Here is a 20172-nt window from a genome sequence, read left to right as displayed (position 1 = left end):
CACGTGGTAGAGTTTTGTGCAAACTCGTCTGGGTTGGTAGCACCCACTCATCAGATATTCTACCGGAAAACAGCAGTACTTAGTATTGTTGTGGTCCGGTTTAAAGGGTGTGAGTGAGCCAGTGTAATTACAGGCACAAGGGACATAACATCTTAGGTCCCAAGGTTGGTGGCGCATTGGCGATGTAAGCGATGGTTAACATTTCTTACAATTCCAATGTCTATGGGGGTTGGTGACCACTTACCATCAGGTAGACCATCTGCTCGTCCGCCTACCTAAATTATAACAATAAAAAATAAAATATACATATATAATATAATATTCAACTATATACTATATAATTGCAATAATTTTCAGTACGAAATTACACTGTAAAGCTGTTTTATCTTGGAGTTAGCAATTAAAACCGCACGTGTCGATTCAACGCTCGCGTGCTCCCGAATCGGGTCAATAATTGCCTATTACTAAGAACAAAGTTAAACAGAAATGGCATACATATAGTGCGTTAAAATTTATTATCTTATATTATAATTACAATCTTTGATCATGAATTAATGAAAACAACGATTAGAACAAATAATGTAAGACACTGATACCATTTAACCAAAGTCCCTGTTCTAAGGGCCCTTACGTAAGTATTAAAACAAAGATTTCGTAAACAGGGACATATTCAGAACGCAAATGGCGCCCAATGGCCGTTTAATATTTAATGCGCGACGGGGGTTGTTTAAGAGTGCATTATGGAAAAAAACACGTTGCATGCGAGGAACTTCTATCAAATATAGCGCTAAACATCGCTATCAAATCGCTTGTTACCAAAAACCGTCACCCTACTAGATTAAACTATAAAATTAAACTCCTCTAAAGCACTTAAGAGCTATAATCGCTCGGTAATAATCTCGAGTGAAATTAGATATTAAAATACCTTTATAACGTCGTAAGTACAAAAAAAAATTAGAAATTCAAATAAGTAGATCATTGCTAATACCTTTGTGCCGGTAGAATCTACGAACGCGCAATCAAGAGCTTAACTTGGCAACATTTTTTTTTAATTTTTATAATATGAATTTTGTTATTCCAAATTAAAAAGACGAGATGCTTTAGGCAGAATGAAAATGACTAAATAAATAAACCACCAGACACCGAAGATCGCGTGTTCAAATCCGAGGCAGAATAGCTGAGCTTTCATATGCTTCATTCATGCTTGGCGGTGAATCGATAAATAGATGTCCACCAATCTACGTTGGAACAGCAAGGTGGTATGCTGCTCAATCCCATTTAATTTTGTAGACTTATATTAGGTACTTGAGGGACATACATACATAGTCTATTTAAAATATAAAAGAGATGATGGATTCTCATAACAAAAATTACTACGTACTTTATTTAATAAAGTCACTTGTAATCGTAATTTGGCGAACTCTTGCCAAAAATTATCTTCTATTCAACGTGGACTATAAATAAAATTGTATCCGATAAAAACCTACCAATTACGTACCGTACCGTTACGTAATTTATATTTTACAATTCATTAATGATATATCTTGTCGTAGCTCTGTGTTTGTGGTGGATAATGAACGCAAAGGCTGGTCGATTCGACCGGGTAGTTATCGTGAGTGGGTTTGAGAGTTGACGGGTTGGTTGGAGCGGGCGCGAATTGCACTGTAAACACAACGCTCAAGCGCTATGGGTTATACGCGCTTGGTAACCGAGAAATAGCGTTCGAATTTTAAATTATATCATCTTGAATATTATAAAAAATACGTAGAGTACATATTATTTTACAACTGTATTATGTTTAAATAAGTTTCTTTTTATTTTAGGATCTTCTAGCGGGATTCTGGGTTAAATCGGATCTACCATCCTCGGATTTCATGACTTCGGATTGAATTTATTGATCGTGTCTTCTAGTCGAAGGGACCTTCTGGTTGATCAGCCATTAAGTCATCAATTCTTGGAATTAATTGACGAATGCAGCTCATTAGCACGTGGAAGTGCTAGTACGTCGTCCGTGCCCTTTGTGCGGGCGGCGCAGGGCGCAGGACGCCGATCGATAACAATCACGGCCCGCTCTTTGTTCTCACACACCCTGTATTTACTTCCCGTTCAACGTTCACTGTTCACTTTGCTTTATAGTTACTGTTTATACCACTTCAGAGAAAGTCTGCTGTGAACTATTGTCCACGTCGGTTAGGTCAAAGCGTTCTGTGTATTCCGAGAGGAGAATTTATTAGTATCTTGAAGAGTAAACTTCTGTATTTAATTCCAATCATTTATTTGTACGCGGATCTTTTCTTTGTTACAATTTACTTTGGAGAAATATTTATGTGAGCACGTTTTTTGTTCAACTTCCCTTCAAATCTGATGATTATTATCTACTCATTAACGTAAATAGGTAAGTAGTTTCCATTAAAAAAAACTAGGTCGAACTGATTGTAAACATTATTGTACTAGAATTAGTTATTATTGAGACGATAATGTATTTCATGATAACGAAAACAATTCTCCTATTCAAATTATATCAATAGTTTTTATATCGAATGTTTATTGACCGACTAATGATCAATAAAATTTCAAAAATAGGTTTATAGACATTTTCTCAAACAAAAAAGTCGCTTACATGAGAATACACATATATATAACATTCAAATTCGTCTGTAGTAGTTATCCATTTAACGCATTCGCTTATTTATTTTTCATTTATTATTATTTTTTAAGCTAATGATAATATATTTGACAATCGTCCTCTGTATCATTTTTTGAAATATTGCTTTTGCTGTACCCAAGTGATTCGGTGAATTCTTAGAGTTAACTTTCTACATATTTGAACAAATTAATCGCTTAGTACAATTACTGTATTTTGACTAACCAAACAGTACAAGACGCGAGCTCGAAATCAAACAAAAGACACATAGTCAAGTTGAAACTAAGTATTTGCCAAGCAATTATAGTTCTAATTGTTTGAGAATACCAAATAGTTGGACAACGTTATCTACTAAGAATAAGGTTGTTTTGAGTTTGTTGGTTTAAATTCATTCCAAGTGAATCATGTTTACTTTTTAATAGTCGCCATCTTTTTATTGGGATTCCGTCGCGTGAAATCGGTTATATTATATTGTATTGCGATGCTATTAGCCTATAAAAAGTTCGTTAACGACTAGACATTAGTGTCACAAAATTCTTACAGATCAATGAAAAAATATGTAATTGTTTAAATGTTTTATATGAATCGGCGTATCAGTACAGACGTTAGTTTGACTGCCTCGTTGGTCTAGTGGCTTGATGTAAGGCCGCAGACCCGGAGGTCCTGGGTTCAATTTCCAGGTCGGGCCAATAAAATGTTATTGCGTTTTTCAGTCAGAAAATTCTCAGTAGCAGCCCGGAGTCTGGAAGTTGGAAGTGTGTTCACTCCCGTGCCTCGCAAAGGACGTAAAGCCGTTGGTCCTGCGCCTGAACTTTTTCCGGCCGTGTCGGATTGCCGTCCCATCGGATTATGAGAGATTGGCCGCCGTGGCCGAAATCGGTCTGGAGGACATTATTATTATTATACTTCCTATTTTATAAAAAAAGACGTCCAACCACGATATATGGCTGTCCGTTTGACCGTTTGACGTTCCCCCAGTGATATAACAACAAAAAGTATGCTATCACTCTCGTCTAAAATTTAATAGTCTAAGTCATATGTATAAACTGTGCGGTTAATGCTATAGATTTTGAAATTATTTTTACAAATCGATCGGTCGAAATAATTACGTTAAAATATAATATATTAGCTGTTATTCATTAGTGTTTTTTAAAAGTTTTCAAAAACACCGTATGTAGGTAAAGGTAATAAGTATTATGAATTAAACATAATTATGGACAAACAACGTACTGTCCACTTAACAAGTATAATTTGTCAAGAAACTTTTGTTGGCTCACTTAAATGATGCATGATAAGTGGACCTAGACAAAGTTACGGCGATTGTCGATTTCGTTTGTAGACAAAACAAAATGTATAGGAAATGTTATATGTATGATTTATCAGGTGATCAACTATTGACGTATTGTATTTAGAAGAGAGAAGTTCGCGTCGAAATCGCGTCGACAATTTTCAAATGCACTTTGTCTAGCGCCCCTAATTATACATCGATTATTACGTCACAGCGATCGAACACTTAGTGATAAAATGACGTCAGACATTTGCATGACAGGCGGGAGAACAGATTATAATTAACGGACTTCAAGGAGTTTGACTGAGAGACATAACCTCTTTGCATCACTTTTATAGCACGACTACCTTTAACCATATACATACATATATGTATTATATAGCCGGATCGGGCATCTATTGGAATCATTTATGAATCGATCAAAATTTAATTTTACTTTAAACGTTAATAAGGTAAACAAAAACACAACGTTTTTGTTTAACTGCTATTGGTAAGTATATCTAAGTTAGTTATATTTTTTTATAGAATAGGTAGGCGTACGAACATATGGCCCACCGGGACATAGGCATAGGCATTCGCGCCGTAAGAAATATTAACCATTCGTTACATGGCGATGTACCACCAACCTTGGGAATTATATCCCTTGTAGTGGTCTTTTCAAGCCCAAAGTATAACTGTAGAATATCTGATCAGTGGTGGTTGTGGTGGCCTGGTTAGACAAGCTTGCACAAAGCCCTACCACCAAGTGCGAAGTAATTATGTTCTTGTTATAAGAAACCGAAACCGGATTTCAGACTTTTTCATGCATCCGTTACGTCATCATTAACTATTATACATTTTCAAAGGACTTATTGATACAAGCTAACCGAGTCAAATCTGGATGAACTTAATGTTTTTCCACTGCATAAGTTATCCTTATCCTGATTGTCATGCCATCTCGAATTAGGTTTAAGTCATCAGACTTGCATTTCTTTGCTAAGTTTTAAATTGATGCTACAATTGGAGTAAGTTATGAGTGAGATTCAAGTAAGTTAGGGAAAATAGAAAAATGAAAATGTATTGTTTTACAAATGCGCAATAATTTACCTCACTTGGTAAACTAACCCCTAACTCTCATTGTCCGAAACTATAAGCTATTAAAAATTATAATTACATAATAATTAATGCAAATAAAATATTCATAACAAAAATTTAATCGTTAGCAAGTACGTGCTTTTTATCTCGAAACAAAAAACAAACGTAATTATTCACAAACTCAATTAATTATACATTTTAGTAAACAAACCACAAATACTAGGAAATAAAACAATTACATTTAACAACAACGTCACAAATATAAATAATGAAATATTTTCAACACTGAAATTGAGATAAATAGAACGGTTTCTATTTATGAGACCAAATTAAAAAGCTCTTAATCTTGGCATGTGTTCGACCGGACGTTGGTGTAACAGTGCGCACAAACAGTGCCATTACATAACGCACGTGTTAACATCTAAGCTCTGGATACTTCATTAAGTGTCTTGTTATTGACATTATCCATACTAATATTATTAAATTGAATCCGTTTGTTCAGGTCAGGTAAGAAGTATTAACTATTCCTTACCTCGCCAAAGCACCACTAACCTTGGGAACTGTCCCTTGTGTCTGAAATTACACTGGCTCACTCACCCTTTAAAACAAAACACAGCAATACTGAGCACTGCTCTTTAGCGGTAGAATAATTAATTGATGAGAGGGTGGTTGGTATCTACCCAGACGGGATTGCACGGTTATTCTTTTATAAAACATAATGTTTATAATATATGTAATAAAAATATTATAAGAACGTTTTTATATCTAAGAAGTTATGTAACGAATATTATAATAATACATAATAAACTTTTTTACGTAAATTTGATTTTTCTTTTTATATAAGACCACAACACATTTACGTAGTCACGGATCGCATTCTTCGAGCCTAACATATACAAAGATGTATTAAAAAATATATTTTATTATAGGCATATATCAATTTAAAAGTAGCAAGTACGACTAGCCATCTGAGATATTATAGTGTCCAAGTGCCAACGCACCGACGGCCTTGCAAGCTTTTCTAGGCACAAGAGATTAGCACTACCGTCTACGTAACTCTTGGCAGCTACTGAAAATCAACAACGTTTTATTTGTCAGATTTAGGGTTTAATCTGGGACCTCTACAGTCTTATAGGCTTATATCAACGCGACAATTAGATGTCGAGTTAGGCAGTGTGTATGGAAATAACAAAATTATAAATCGATTACAACAGAGCAAGTTATACGAATGGCAGCCGAACCAATCATTTTAGTATTAATATGTACATATTTAAATATAAGAATAGGTAATAAAATAATTTAAAACTACTTAAGTAACCAACGTTCTCACGGCTATAAAAAACTATTACGATTGCTTTTAGAAATTACTCTGAATAAATTAACAGTTATTATTATTACACGTTAGAATGTACAGTTGTTTTAAAACAATAAAAGCGTATACATTGTTATGGAATACATTATTAATACATTTTGTTTTGTTTGATAAATAACATATAATAAATAATTATTTATTGGACAAATAGAATTGTCTTTTCTAAATTGTTCTAATACTACATTAAGAGTTTCATGCGCGGAAAAATGCATTTATATATACAGACCATATTTATTTATCACAGTATGCTACATACGATAAAACTTTTAACTGTTCGATTGAATGAATTTTAAAACATAACGGGTGCAATGGATTTCGTAACGAAAAAAAATTTTAAATTTCGACAGAACATAACATTTATTTATAAATATATAGAGTATCGATTTGAGAAATGTTTATTATTATATATCCTCTACCCTATCAGTCTTTTATTTACTTAAAAAATACTGCACATTGGCTAAGCTAATTTTTATTATTCGAAAAGTATAAATGAACATAATATATTTGAAATGAATGTTACGACATATATTTATCTCTGTGATTATATTAAAAATAACGCATGTATATTAAAATTCACAAAATATTAAGAAACGTATGTAAAGTTCTCGTAGCAATATCTATACCTATGCTTGTACAGCATCAATTATCGAGATTATGTTATTTTTGGCAAGCAAGTGAAACGATTTTACGATTCGCAATGGAAACGAAACACTCGTGTAACATCCACCAGCCACGTGTAACGGCCACACTAACTGTAACTATGGTTTTTAAACTTAAATTGTTAAAATTTTATCCTAACAAACAAAGATCAACTGCAACGTAATTTCGAGAAACATGTCTTCGTTTAACCGAATACATTTACTCAGTGGTAGGGCTTTGTGCAAGCCAGTCTGGGAAGGTACCATCCACTCATCAGATATTCCACCGCTAAACATCAATACATAGTATTGTTGCGTTCCGGTTTGAAGGTTGAGTGAGCCAGTGCATGTAGTTCAGTACAGGCACAAGGAAAAAAAAAATAAGCGTCTTGTAAGAAAAAGTATATTTGTTTTATGAAATGTGAACCAATTATTCGGCACAATGATCAGACTCACAAAGTCTATAGTATCGCATTAGTAATAATTTGCAGTCACTCGACTATTTTTTAGATTAGATTAGACTTTTATTTTCAAAGTAGAGAAAGAGCGACAGGTCTTGTGGTTAGAATTGCATTAATCTTAAACAAAGATTGGGGTTCCAAACCCGGGCAAGCACCACTGAATATTCGTGTGTTTAATTTGTGTGCGTCAGATAAAGTTCTTCCACATATGTAGCCAACCTTCAATAAAGAGAAGCGAAGACATTCCCCAGCAATTCGATATTTATTGTTTATTTTGACTGTAACTTTATTGCGTCTGTAACTCGAGTCGTTAGCCGCTCATTAGACGCTATTTGTGGTATGTTCGAACTATACAGCATTTCTTCAACTTGTTATACGAAAAATAATATCGCGATCGAATACTACAGACGAACTTTTATATTATATAGTAAAAGTATAAACGATATTAAAGCCTCCTAATTTTTCACGAAATCAAATAAATTTCTTTAAATACATTAAAAAAGCTGAGATGGCCCAGTCGCCAGTAATGAACGCGTGAATCTTAACCGATGATCGTGGGTTCAAACCCGGACAAGCACCACTGAATTTTTATTTCATCTCGTGCTTGACGGTGAAGGAAAACATCATGGGGAACCTGCATGTGTCTAATTTCACTGAAATTCTGTCGCATGTGTATTTCACCAACCCGCATTGGAGCAGCGTGGTAGAATAAGCACCAAAACCTTCTCAAATAAAGGAGAGGAGGCCTTAGCCCAGCAGTGGGACATTTACAGGCTGATACTGTAAATAAATTAAATGGCAAAAAGTGTAACGACTGTTTGCAGAAGTCATGAAAAATTCATCTGGTATTGGCAGTGATGATCACAATGTCCTCATGACAGTATTTCGGCACAGCAATTTAAAGACTATTTACTTAGTCAGATATATTACTAGTATATTGCACCAATGGGTGTGAGTGTAACTAGAACCATAACTGTACCTTTAAAAACAAACACACACATACATACAGACACGCACACAGGCACCATTATATTTCTAGATCAAATTATTTGAATGTAAAACGCGACATTTAGATTTGCTTATTTATTTATTATTATTATAACAGTAGATTAAAAAAATATTATATACGTCTTGTTGTATAAGAGCGTGGTCTCTTAACACTGTCTAAGCTCATTTAAAAGGAGACCTCAACCACCAATAATGTTGAGTCAAACTGGTTATTAAAAAAAAAGGACATTACTTTGTCCACCCCGGGAGTTAACCACTAACTACTTGTTACGTGAGGTTGCCATTGAAAAAGTATACCAGACCGAACCCGCTATTAAAATCGCGGAATAGTGATAAACTATCCTGGGACATTTTTCACACACCGCCATCTGATCCCAAATTAAGCTTGTACAAAGCTTGTGCTATGGAAACCAGACAACTGATATACTACATATACTACTTTTCATTTGTAAATACATATTTATATAGATAATTACACCCAGACTCAGGACAAACAGACATGTTCATGCACACAAATGTCTGTCCTGGATGGGAATCGAATCCACAACCTTCGGCGTGAAAGGCAAGTATGTAACCAACCACGCCAACCGGCTCTCAAATATAAGACTAATGAAGACGTTAGTAACAAACATATCAGTTAAAGGCTAAAGAACACCTTTATGTGTTGTGTTACAAATATGAGAAGTAAGCGAGTGTTTGCATTTACTTGCACAATGGACATAATAGCTCAGATTCCGCTCACAGCACGTTCGTCTGGTAGGCTTATCATCAGTTATTCTACCGTCAAACAATCACTCTTTGTGGTGCACGGTATGTCAGGCGAGCGTAGTAAGCCACTGTAATTAGATACACAAGGGAAATAATAACTAAGATTAAATTAAAGAGTTAAAGAGCTAGTTAGCTAGAGCTCATCTCACCATACTCTAGAATCTAGATAATTACAATATATTTTAAAGAATTGTTAACATATAATTATAACAATAATATCCTGGGACATTTTTCACACACGGCCATCTGATCCCAAATCAAGCTTATACAAAGCTTGTGCTATAATAATAATAATAATAATAATAATACTTTATTTCAGATTAAACAATCCATATTAAATTAAAATTAACATTAAATTCAAATAAAATTAAAAATAATAACAAATAAATTAAAATAAATAATTAAAATTAAATAGATTAGTAACGAATGCTTAAACTATGTTAGTACTTTATCCTAGAATTAGACCCGCTTCACATGTACACCATTCCAGTGTTCCCAGAAGTGACTGTCCAATTTACAAGCCAATGTGCTGATGAGGGTGTTGGTACTTTTCGAAGTTCTGCTCATAATCGAGGCGACACGCTTGCGTATTATAGAGAAAAAATCGTCCACACGAGCATCAGCGAACATTGCCGACGCACTACAGTGTCGAGGTTTCCTCAACACCGCCCTCAACACATTGTTGTATTGGACGCGTAGGGCACTGTAGGCCCTCAGCGTATAGTTCGTCCACAGACTGCACGTGTAAAATGATTGGCAATATGCTCGAAACAGGGCCAGCTTTACAGGTGTCGTACACCGTGCAAACCTGCGAGCCAACATATTACCTCGGACCGACAGAGCCCTACGCTCACGTTCAATGTCACTGTTATCACTGAGGTTTTCATTAACTATGTGACCAAGGTATCTGAAATCAGTTACCTGTTTCAGGGGTGTGCCATATAGTCTTATGTCAGGATTACAATTTATCGGCTTGTTCCTACCCCTGAAAAGCATAAATTCACTTTTCTTCACATTGTAACTGAGTCCATTCACCCTGGCATAGTCCTCACAGATCTTTAGCAATTTTTTGAGACCACTGACTGAAGGGCTCAGCAGAACCATGTCGTCCGCGTAGCTGAAATTGTTCATAGCCACGCCATCGATGGAACATCCAACTCCGGCTCCACTCAGCCTCCCAATCAGTTGGTTCACATACAAATTGAAAAGCCTGGGCGATGTGAGGCCACCCTGTCTTACTCCGCACTTCAATTTGTATGAATCGCTTAGTGACTGTCCCCATCTCACCACGTTCGTTTGGTTTTCATACCAGTACTTAAGCAATGAGATTTGATTGGATCTTAAGCTAGTTTCGGTTTTGAGCTTTTGCCAAAGAATTTTATATGACACTCGATCAAAAGCTTTAGACAGGTCCAAAAAACAAGCGTATACCGGCGTTTTCCTGTCAGTGTAGTACCGCACAGTCTGCTTGAGGCACAGTATTGCGGTCTCAGTTGATAATTCAGGCTTAAAGCCAAACTGCGCGTCGTGAATTTTGACTGAATTATTTAACTGTGCATCAAGAAGACTGTCCAGGACCTTTGCTGTGATTGTCGCCAGTGATATCGGCCTGTATGGAAACCAGACAACAATGCTATGGAAACCAGACAACTGATATACTACATATACTGCTTTTTTTTTGTAAATACATACTTATATAGATAATTACACCCAGACTCAGGACAAATAGACATGTTCATGCACACAAATGTCTGTCCTGGGTGGGAATCAAACCCTTCGGCGTGAAAGGCAAGTATCTACCAACTACGCCAACCAGCTCGTCAAACATATTAAAATTATTATTTGAATATGTTCATTGAGTTCTAGTGCCTAAAGCTAAGCATATAAAAATATTCTTTATTCAAGCAGTCTTTATAAAAGTACTTAAATGGTCAGGACAATTACACGATTAAATTAAATTTTAACATTAAAACTTGTTTCGTAATGTTCATGCTGCCGCGAAGAACCGGTAAGAAATTCAGTTTTATTATTTTCCACTAAATATTTTATTACTTATCTATATTTTATTAGAATATATAATATACCCACTTAGCGGATTCGGAAACATGGTTCTTTAATAATAAAGTGGAGTAGGAGACTAGACTTTTTTTAATTCAAAGTATATATAATATAATATGTAAAGAAATAGAATAACTTTCCATTTATAAAAACATTGTACTATCAATTATTCGGCACAAACGTCTGGCCGGAACTTAAGTCGTTAGGCGGTCATTAGTTGCGGATTGCGACCCGACAATCAATTTCATAGTATTTACCGGAATTGTTTCTACTTATTTGGCATATATCTTATATATATCTGAAATAATTTATATAACTCTGAAAATATAGAATATATAAATTCAATTACTTTAAAATTAGGTTAAAAAACGTGGGATATTTGATATCAATTGACTTCTTTTGGTCGCAATGACATATATATAAAATATATTTTTTCACTGGTGGTAGAGCTTTGTGCAAGCTCGTCTGGGTAGGTACCACCCACTCATCAGATATTCTACCGCAAAACAGCAGTACTTGGTATTGTTGTGTTCCGGTTTGAAGGGTGAGTGAGCCAGTGTAATTACAGGCACAAGGGACATAACATCTTAGTTCCCAAGGTTGGTGGCGCATTGGTGATGTAAGCGATCGTTAACATTTCTTACATTGCCAATGTCTAAGGGCGTTTGGTGACCACTTTTTTTTTTTTTTTTTATAGAATAGGAAGGTGGACGAGCATATGGGCCACCTGATGGTAAGTGGTGGCCATCAGGTGGCCCATATGCTCGTCCGCCTTCCTATACTATAAAAAAAAAAATATAATGAAGGTGTAAGTAATGTTAAGATGTATATCGAACATTATCACACAGAGAATCGACTTGGGTTTTTAAAACAAGTGGTAATATACTACAAGTATCAAATTAAAAGTAATAATCTCAATTTTTGATTCTGCAAATAAACAAAAATTATTAATTTTCATAAAAAAAATTTCAAATCTGGTTTTTATTAAAAAATTAAACAGCACATTCTAAATAAATACAAATACTTACTCTTTCAAATAAGTATTCAAATCATACATAAGAAGCGATGAATATTAAGTATGTAATGTGTAATTTACGAAGAAAATACTTTGTACATAACGAGGACAATTTTTTTTTAATATAAAAAATAGTTGTTATAAATAAAATACTGCATAACAGATAGCTGCTATAACGTGTTTATAATAAAATTATACACCAACGTTGTAATTAACGAACGTTTGTTATTACAAAATACCCTTCAAAGGCACTCGACGACTTATGTTTAACTGTATTAAAATCTGACGAAATTACATAACGCTACAAGTAACTTTCGTTGTTATTATGAACTTTATCCCTTTCAAATTGAGTTCAATTTGCAATAAAATATCAGTCACTGTTACGTCAATAGGAAAATCTCATCGAGGATTTTTGAACGACCGGAATGAGTAAGGGTTTGTCGAAGGAATATTGAATCTTTGTAATACTGTGTTAGGCATTGTAGGACGGGATAAAGGCGCTAAACCTATCCATTGAAATAGATTCTTTATTGAAAACGGCGCTCGACTTCGGCGTCTTTATCTGAAGTGTATTGTATTGATATTGGTATACTTATAGGTATTAATTTATTAGTCACAGCGTAATGTTTAATTAATATATTACTCATTGTATGGCACTACGACAGATGAAACTTCACAACAGACGAAAAGGCAAGAGGAACTCACGATTAGTTTATTATTTATATTCTATATTTTTGCTTCTTTTCAACAATTAATTAAGGTATATAATTGAAATCACAGAAGTACATAATTCGATACATAGAGGTTTTCTCAATTATAAGCATATAATTAGTGGCAAGGTATTTAAAAGGGAACTTCTGTAAGATCCACGCGTTTTACACAGTTCGGTAGCTGGGCTCGAATCGTTGATAAGGTTGTAAAACTAATTATACCTAATGTGTCACCAGGTCGCCCTTGACACGACGACTTGCTCTGACGTAACCGTAACTGCGACCGACCCTATCCATACATATAATGTAAATATAAATCAATCAAATTTAAAACATACTTTATTTATTTATTTTTTATTAACGTGCATCAGCACTACACTCAAACAGGTAATAAAAAAAAACACATTCAAACTTAGCATAAAGTATGCGACTCTTCGAGGCGGTCACAACATGCATTTTAAGGTACAATATAGGTTTTATGTTATATTACTTGTAACAGATTATAACATAAATAATATTTTTATAATACTAAAATACAAAACATTGCTAACTACATTTCTATATAAAAAATATTTTAAAATAAATAATAATAATTAATAACATTGAAAATATATCTATAAATATTGCAATTAACGAGTGCACTAATTTCAATTTAAAATAATATATAACAAAATAATTTAAATAAAAAACAATAAATAATAATGAATTAAAATTTTAAGACTCAATCAGTATTTTTGAACAACCGTTTCACAAAATAAAGTTACCACCGGTTCGCAATATATATTCTACTGAGGAGAACCGGCAAGAAACTCAGTAGTTACTTAATGCCGATAATTAAATGAAATAGGCAATTCAATTATATATTTATATGTTATATGAATAATACTAATAAAAATGAAACTGTATGTTTTTCAATCTTCGCACGGCTCGAATTATTATCGAGAATGACACACAATTTATTTGCGACGAAAAAATTTAAGACGAATTTCGACCGAACCAAATCCAGTTAACGTCTATAAAGTACGCGATAAGTGTATTGAATTCGAATATTAACTGTACATAGAGATATATTACATATATACATATAATTAGAAACGAATGTTCTCGCGTTCATTACCATAAAATACTAACTAGGAAATAAACACAATAAAACGACTACCCTTCTCCAAGAATACTAACTGTGCAGGATTGCAGTATTATAGTGCACAAGTGTGATCGCACAGACACAAGTCGGAAAGATTAAATTCCAGACTGCGGGATTTTGAAAATATAACGGAAACACTTAATAACTTCACTAGACGGACTCGGGGTTTGAACTCAGGATCTGCTGCCTTATAAGCTACTATAGACCAACGACGCAGTCATCAAAACAATAATGAACGAACGAAACAATTTCACATACCAAACTTTATTGCTTTTATTGACGTAAATAAATAATAATCGATTATTTTTATTAAAAGAATGTATATTGTTATGTTTTATTCACGTTGTTTATTACACTACATCTAAAATAAATATATGTGAAAAATAGATGTGATAATAAAATTAAAGTAAGTTTGATGTCGTATTTCATTATCGTTGTCCCTCCCAATTAATGTGATAAATCCTAAATGAGGTTTCTCACACCTCAACCACTCAAATAATTGCTATGAAAAGCAGTCTGAGATAATCCACTCCGACGACGGGCTACGCCTCTAGTTACGCTTTACAAATTATACTTATCGTTTATGAAACATGTCATAAAAGTAACTATTCCCAGGCTTATAATAAAATATATATAAATAATAAATAACGCTCTTCGAATAATTAATTTGTATTTTTTTATTAAAATAATTTCACGTGTTTCACGTTAAAATTCCAATGTTGCGATTTCGCGCTGGAATTCTGAAACGTTCGTTGATTACGTCAAGCGAAAGTGCGCCGTCCTATTGAGTCGGAAGAACGAAAATTCTATGGATATTTGAACGATTATATTTTTAACGCGTTTTTAAGATTCGAATTCCAACTCCGGGATTTTAGATGAAGTATCCGTGCGATTTCGGGACTCGTGATATTTATGAGCGGATGTGAGGCCTATATCTCATAACTCGAGACTGACAGTCGCGCTAACACGAAAATTATTAGGGAGATTACAAACATTCGTGACACAAATAAAGTATACATAATAACATTCATACATGTAGTCGAATTCAATATAAAATCGCTTCGTTGTTCTAGTGGCTGGTGATGAAAGCTGTATTATAACTATGAGAAGATCGAATCTTGTTCGGACCAATTCGAGATGCTAAGTTATAAATCGGCAGTGCTACCTACTTTGCCTCGGAAGACACGTAAAACCGTGGATTGGTCTCACCTGTCACCTGTATGTATCGGATTGTAAAAGAGATAGTGCACGCACACATATATACTTATGTTTTATTATATTTATTACCAACTTGGCTAATCTCTAATAAGATTGGCCGTCACGGCCGAAATCCGACCAGAGCTCTCTGTCATAAGTAAACTAATAAAATAAAACTGAAGTAACTTTTCTAGACGTTTTTAAATCATGTCACACAATGTCGGCTACCTTCACTGTCGCATTACAAATTTCTGTCATAAAATCGTTTCTCCAGGCTGACTATCATTGAACAGCCAAAATTACTGAATATAGAGAGTTGAATTTTGAAACAATCGTAGGTTACAGTAACAATGTTAATGTCCCACTGTTGGGCTAAGACCTCCTCTCCCTTTTTGAGGAAAAGGTTTAGAGCTTATTCCACCACGCTGCTCCAATGCGGGTTGGTAGAATACACATGTGACATTTCAATGAAATTAGACACATGCTGGTTTCCTTACGATGTTTTCCTTCACCGTCAAGCATGAGATGAATTATAATCACAAATTAAACATATGAAAATTCAGTGGTGCTTGCCCGGGTTTGAACCCACGATCATCGGTTAAGATTTATACGTTCTAACCACTAGCCCATCTAGCCCATCTAGGTTAAATAAACCGTAATAATGTTAGCGACCGCTACGGAATTATTTTTGACGCCCTCCAGTGCGGTATCTATGCATGAGTTTTAACCGTACGAAGCCGGTACGGGCAGCTTGTATAGCCATATAAATACAATTTATACAAAGTAATTGTACGTTACCCAATTTAGACGAGCTGTAGTCGGCATAATGTAAGTGAAAGTTATTTTAAAAGTGTTACTAACATTTACGAGACAGCTTAGTGGATCTTTATAAAAGATTGCGCGTTCAAATTAGGGCAAGCGAGAACTGTTACGAAAAAATATTATATTTTATATAATTCTGACATTTATAAGTAATAAGAGGCGGCCCTTGCCTATCGTTTACGAGGTACTTTATTTTGCTAAGAAAATCATATATATATAATAATGCGGCGGTCGTTGGTCTGTGTGAGTCCTAAATTAACTGCGCGAAGGTCGACAGTTATTTTCGTTAAAACGTTGATGCGGTCCGTACAAGCAATCTAGATGATTCTCATAAACTTTTTTTATATTTAGCGCGTTTCGTTTCACCTCTGTGACACGGTGAAAGTCAAATCAAAAATAGGCATGTACGTTTGTACGTTACCAGACTGCGTGTGTACATATATACGAACGTGACGACTGCAACGTTACGTGTATTGAAACGGTGCTTTGTGTCAACAGTACTATTGTCATTATTTAATAGTTAATATTTTTTTATTTTTACTTTTGTGTTATGTGCTATGGGTGATAGTTACAAATACATACATTCTATGTGTATAAATAAGTTTTCACTGTGATATATATTTATTATACGCCATAAAAACTTTAATTCAGATACATATACAAATAATTAATTAAATAAATAAATAATGTATTCATTAATAAGTTAGATGTATGTAGCACATTAATCCTATGTTTTTTTTTTATTATTATTAAATATTTAAGAAATAATCAAAACGATTATGTTAATAATAATAATGAGTGCAAGAAAATATTCTAAGTATGCCAGAACATCGTATAGGTTTTTAATAGACCGTTTATCTAATCCTAATAAAGCTTAGGCACCGTTAGCTGTCAAAGCATATATGTTCCCTCCATAAGGCGCCACCGTGTCAACGACCCCGCGAATCTTGTCGCCCATAAGAGACAGGTTTTTTATTTTATATTTAACTAGCGCGCCGCCCGACATCGCACGGACAGAGAAGTAAATAGACAGACAGTGATTTGTCTTTTTGAACTATTTGAGAGAAAAATTAACATTATATATATTTTTTCGTATTAGACGATTAAGTGCTAGGCACAGTAGACACGCAATGATGATGTCCTCCTGACCGATTTCGGCCACGGCGGCTAATCTCAAGAGAGATTAGCAAACTGCGCAGATCATATTACACACAAGTGTGTCCACAAACAGATGCATTCTCTATTCTCTCACTTTCATAATCCGATGTTATGGCAATCCGACACGACCGGAAAGAGTTCAGGCGCAAGACCAACTGTGTTAAGTACTTTACGAGGCACGGGAGTGTACTCACTTTCAACTTCCAGACTCTGGGCTGTTACTGGTACTAACTTTTTATTGGCACGACATTGGGTTTGGACCCAGGACCTCGGGATCTGCGACCTTATATCTAGCCACTAGACCAACGAGGCAGTCAACTACAAACAATAGCAGTCGCTGTGTTAATGTCTCAGAAAGTTTTAATTATCGATTTACGCAGAACATACCCTGTACATTTTTTTTGTACAAATTTACTAATGCACAACATATTCATTAGGCATATAACATATACATGAATCTATCATCATAAGAGTTTCTGAGATTCGCACGAACATACAAAATGACCGACGCGGTAGCTTTAATTCATAATAAGCGGTGATGACTGTCGCAAATATCCTGGTAGAGATAGTGAGATGCAGCTTAAAATAGCTGGTTTATGAATGTCTGGATTGGTGATACCAATTCCTACGATGGTGTTATTATAGACCAGTTCCCGTTCGCGGTTTCGTCCATGTGTGACGGGTAGGTATTAGGCGGTATTCTATGTGCTTGCCCGGGTTTGAACCCACGATCATCGGTTAAGATTTATACGTTCTAACCACTAGCCCATCTAGGTTAAATAAACCTAATGTAATAATGTTAGCGACCGCTACGAAATTATTTTTGACGCCCTCCAGTGCGGTATCTATGCATGAGTTTTAACCGTACGAAGCCGGTACGGGCAGCTAGTATAGGTATATAAATACAATTTATACAAAGTAATTGTACGTTACCCAATTTAGACGAGCTGTAGTCGGCATAATATACCCTTCACCACGTGTATGCAATTTAATGATGATAATATGATTAGTTAAGACGTAAAAGCGTAAGCATATTCACTTTTAGTTAGTAACAGCCTGTTAAAGTCCCACTGCTGGGCTAAAGCCTCCTCTCCCTTTTGAGGAGAAGGTTTGGAGCTTATTCCACCACGCTACTCCAATGCGGCTTGGTGGAATACACATGTGGAAGAATTTCAATGATATTGATTAATTAATGCAAAAGTGAATATGTATGACCAACTCATTTTTACTTTTGCATTTATAATATTAGTTAGGATAATGATTACAATGTTATCATTGCATTTCAAGTATCCATTGATAAAATGTTTCTAGAAATACAATAATATACATGATGTTTAATGATACGCTAATTTTCAATTTATTATAACGACTATTTAATATAAAAAAGGAAATTCTGTTCGCTGTTGTAACATCACACTACTATGTAATATTTTATATTTATATATAACGTCATATATAAATATATATATAATAAATAACACAAATTAAAGAAAGTCATGTACATCCAGTCTTAGTACTGCTTGCCAGAGTTTGAATTTGAAATCATCGGGTTCAATTCACGCCTCCTAACCACTAGGCCATCGCGGTTTCTAATAACATTGAAACGTTTTAAAAAGTATATATTAAAGTAATCGGTCGGGTTCAATAACCTCATCACGTAACACTTTACGTTAACCGCGTTCGCGAAACTCAGACTAACCATTTACATTACGTTCGGCTAGTTTCGAAATCGCCTTTGTACCTTACTCGTGAACCTTATGTCCCGGCGAATAGCGTTCCAGCGACGCCACCCGTAAAACGGGACGTCGCCGGGACGCGGTGGGATCGCATTAACTACATCCTTTGTAAGCGCGTATCGCCCTTTCACTGGCGTTTTACTGGCATCGCTGTGCGCTCAGATAACAACGAACAAAGCGTTCCCGACAACCGAATGCCGATTCGAAACATGCTCAGTCATCCTTATGAGCTACTATCGGCATTTTCATTGAACACGCTGAAGGCTGACATCTGTTACCCGGGACAGGTCCCGCATCAAATATATTTAGAGTCGTCACTCGGAACGGCATTGTTTCCATTAAATATTATCATCGATATGATTAACATACCTATACATACATACCTACTCCTACATCTACATACTTACAAATATTTTATCGTGCAAAATAAGGCAATGTTTGTTAGTCATATACTAAAATATTAAAGTAATAAAATAAAATAAAAGAACTATAAATAATATGATACGTAATATAAAATGATATAAATATTCAATCTTATATTTTAAAATATTAAAAAAAAAATCATTAAATAAGTAAATAGCAAATAAAAGTTAAGTTATCTAAAACTCTGTCTAGTTGGCATAATGCGTGGCGCTGTAGAAACGCACTAACCGCGGCTTTCAGTTGAGATAGGAGCGGTTGTTGACCCCTGCGCACGCGCACCGCTCGACACAAACATGGCTAAAAATAACGGTGACGTCACGTGTTTATCATAATACGCAAGGTTACGCAGCGACCACGAGAGCGGCACGCCGCGATTCGCGAACCGAACGCCGACAGCCCGACACTTCACTGCGCCGACGCGGCGCGGCGTACCCGTGAGAACTTTTTTTGCTCAGAAATATTGCGATTACCATTATTAACATTTTAATACGCGTTTCTAGAATGGTCTGTAATAAGTCTAATTGAAGAAATACATAAATAGAAAACGTATAAATTACTAGAATAATTAAAGAGAAATATCAATGTTCAGACCTATTGTTGTAAGAAATATAAGTAATATTCCGACAAAACGACGAAAGCATTTAATGATTACACTC

At 34.9% G+C, this 20172-nt stretch overlaps 1 protein-coding gene across 2 annotated transcripts in view; it reads right to left on the bottom strand.

The window, feature by feature from the left end:
* The window catches only part of LOC126772253 (max dimerization protein 4-like), a 282429-nt gene that overhangs the window by 202947 nt on the left and 59310 nt on the right, over positions 1-20172 (bottom strand). The gene's annotated exons all lie outside the window — the stretch shown is intronic.

Source organism: Nymphalis io, chromosome 12 (genome assembly GCF_905147045.1).
Source record: "Nymphalis io chromosome 12, ilAglIoxx1.1, whole genome shotgun sequence".
Taxonomy (NCBI): Eukaryota; Metazoa; Arthropoda; class Insecta; order Lepidoptera; family Nymphalidae; genus Nymphalis; species Nymphalis io.
The sequence above is the reverse complement of the archived record's forward strand: the minus strand, read 5'-3'. Positions and strand labels throughout refer to the sequence as shown.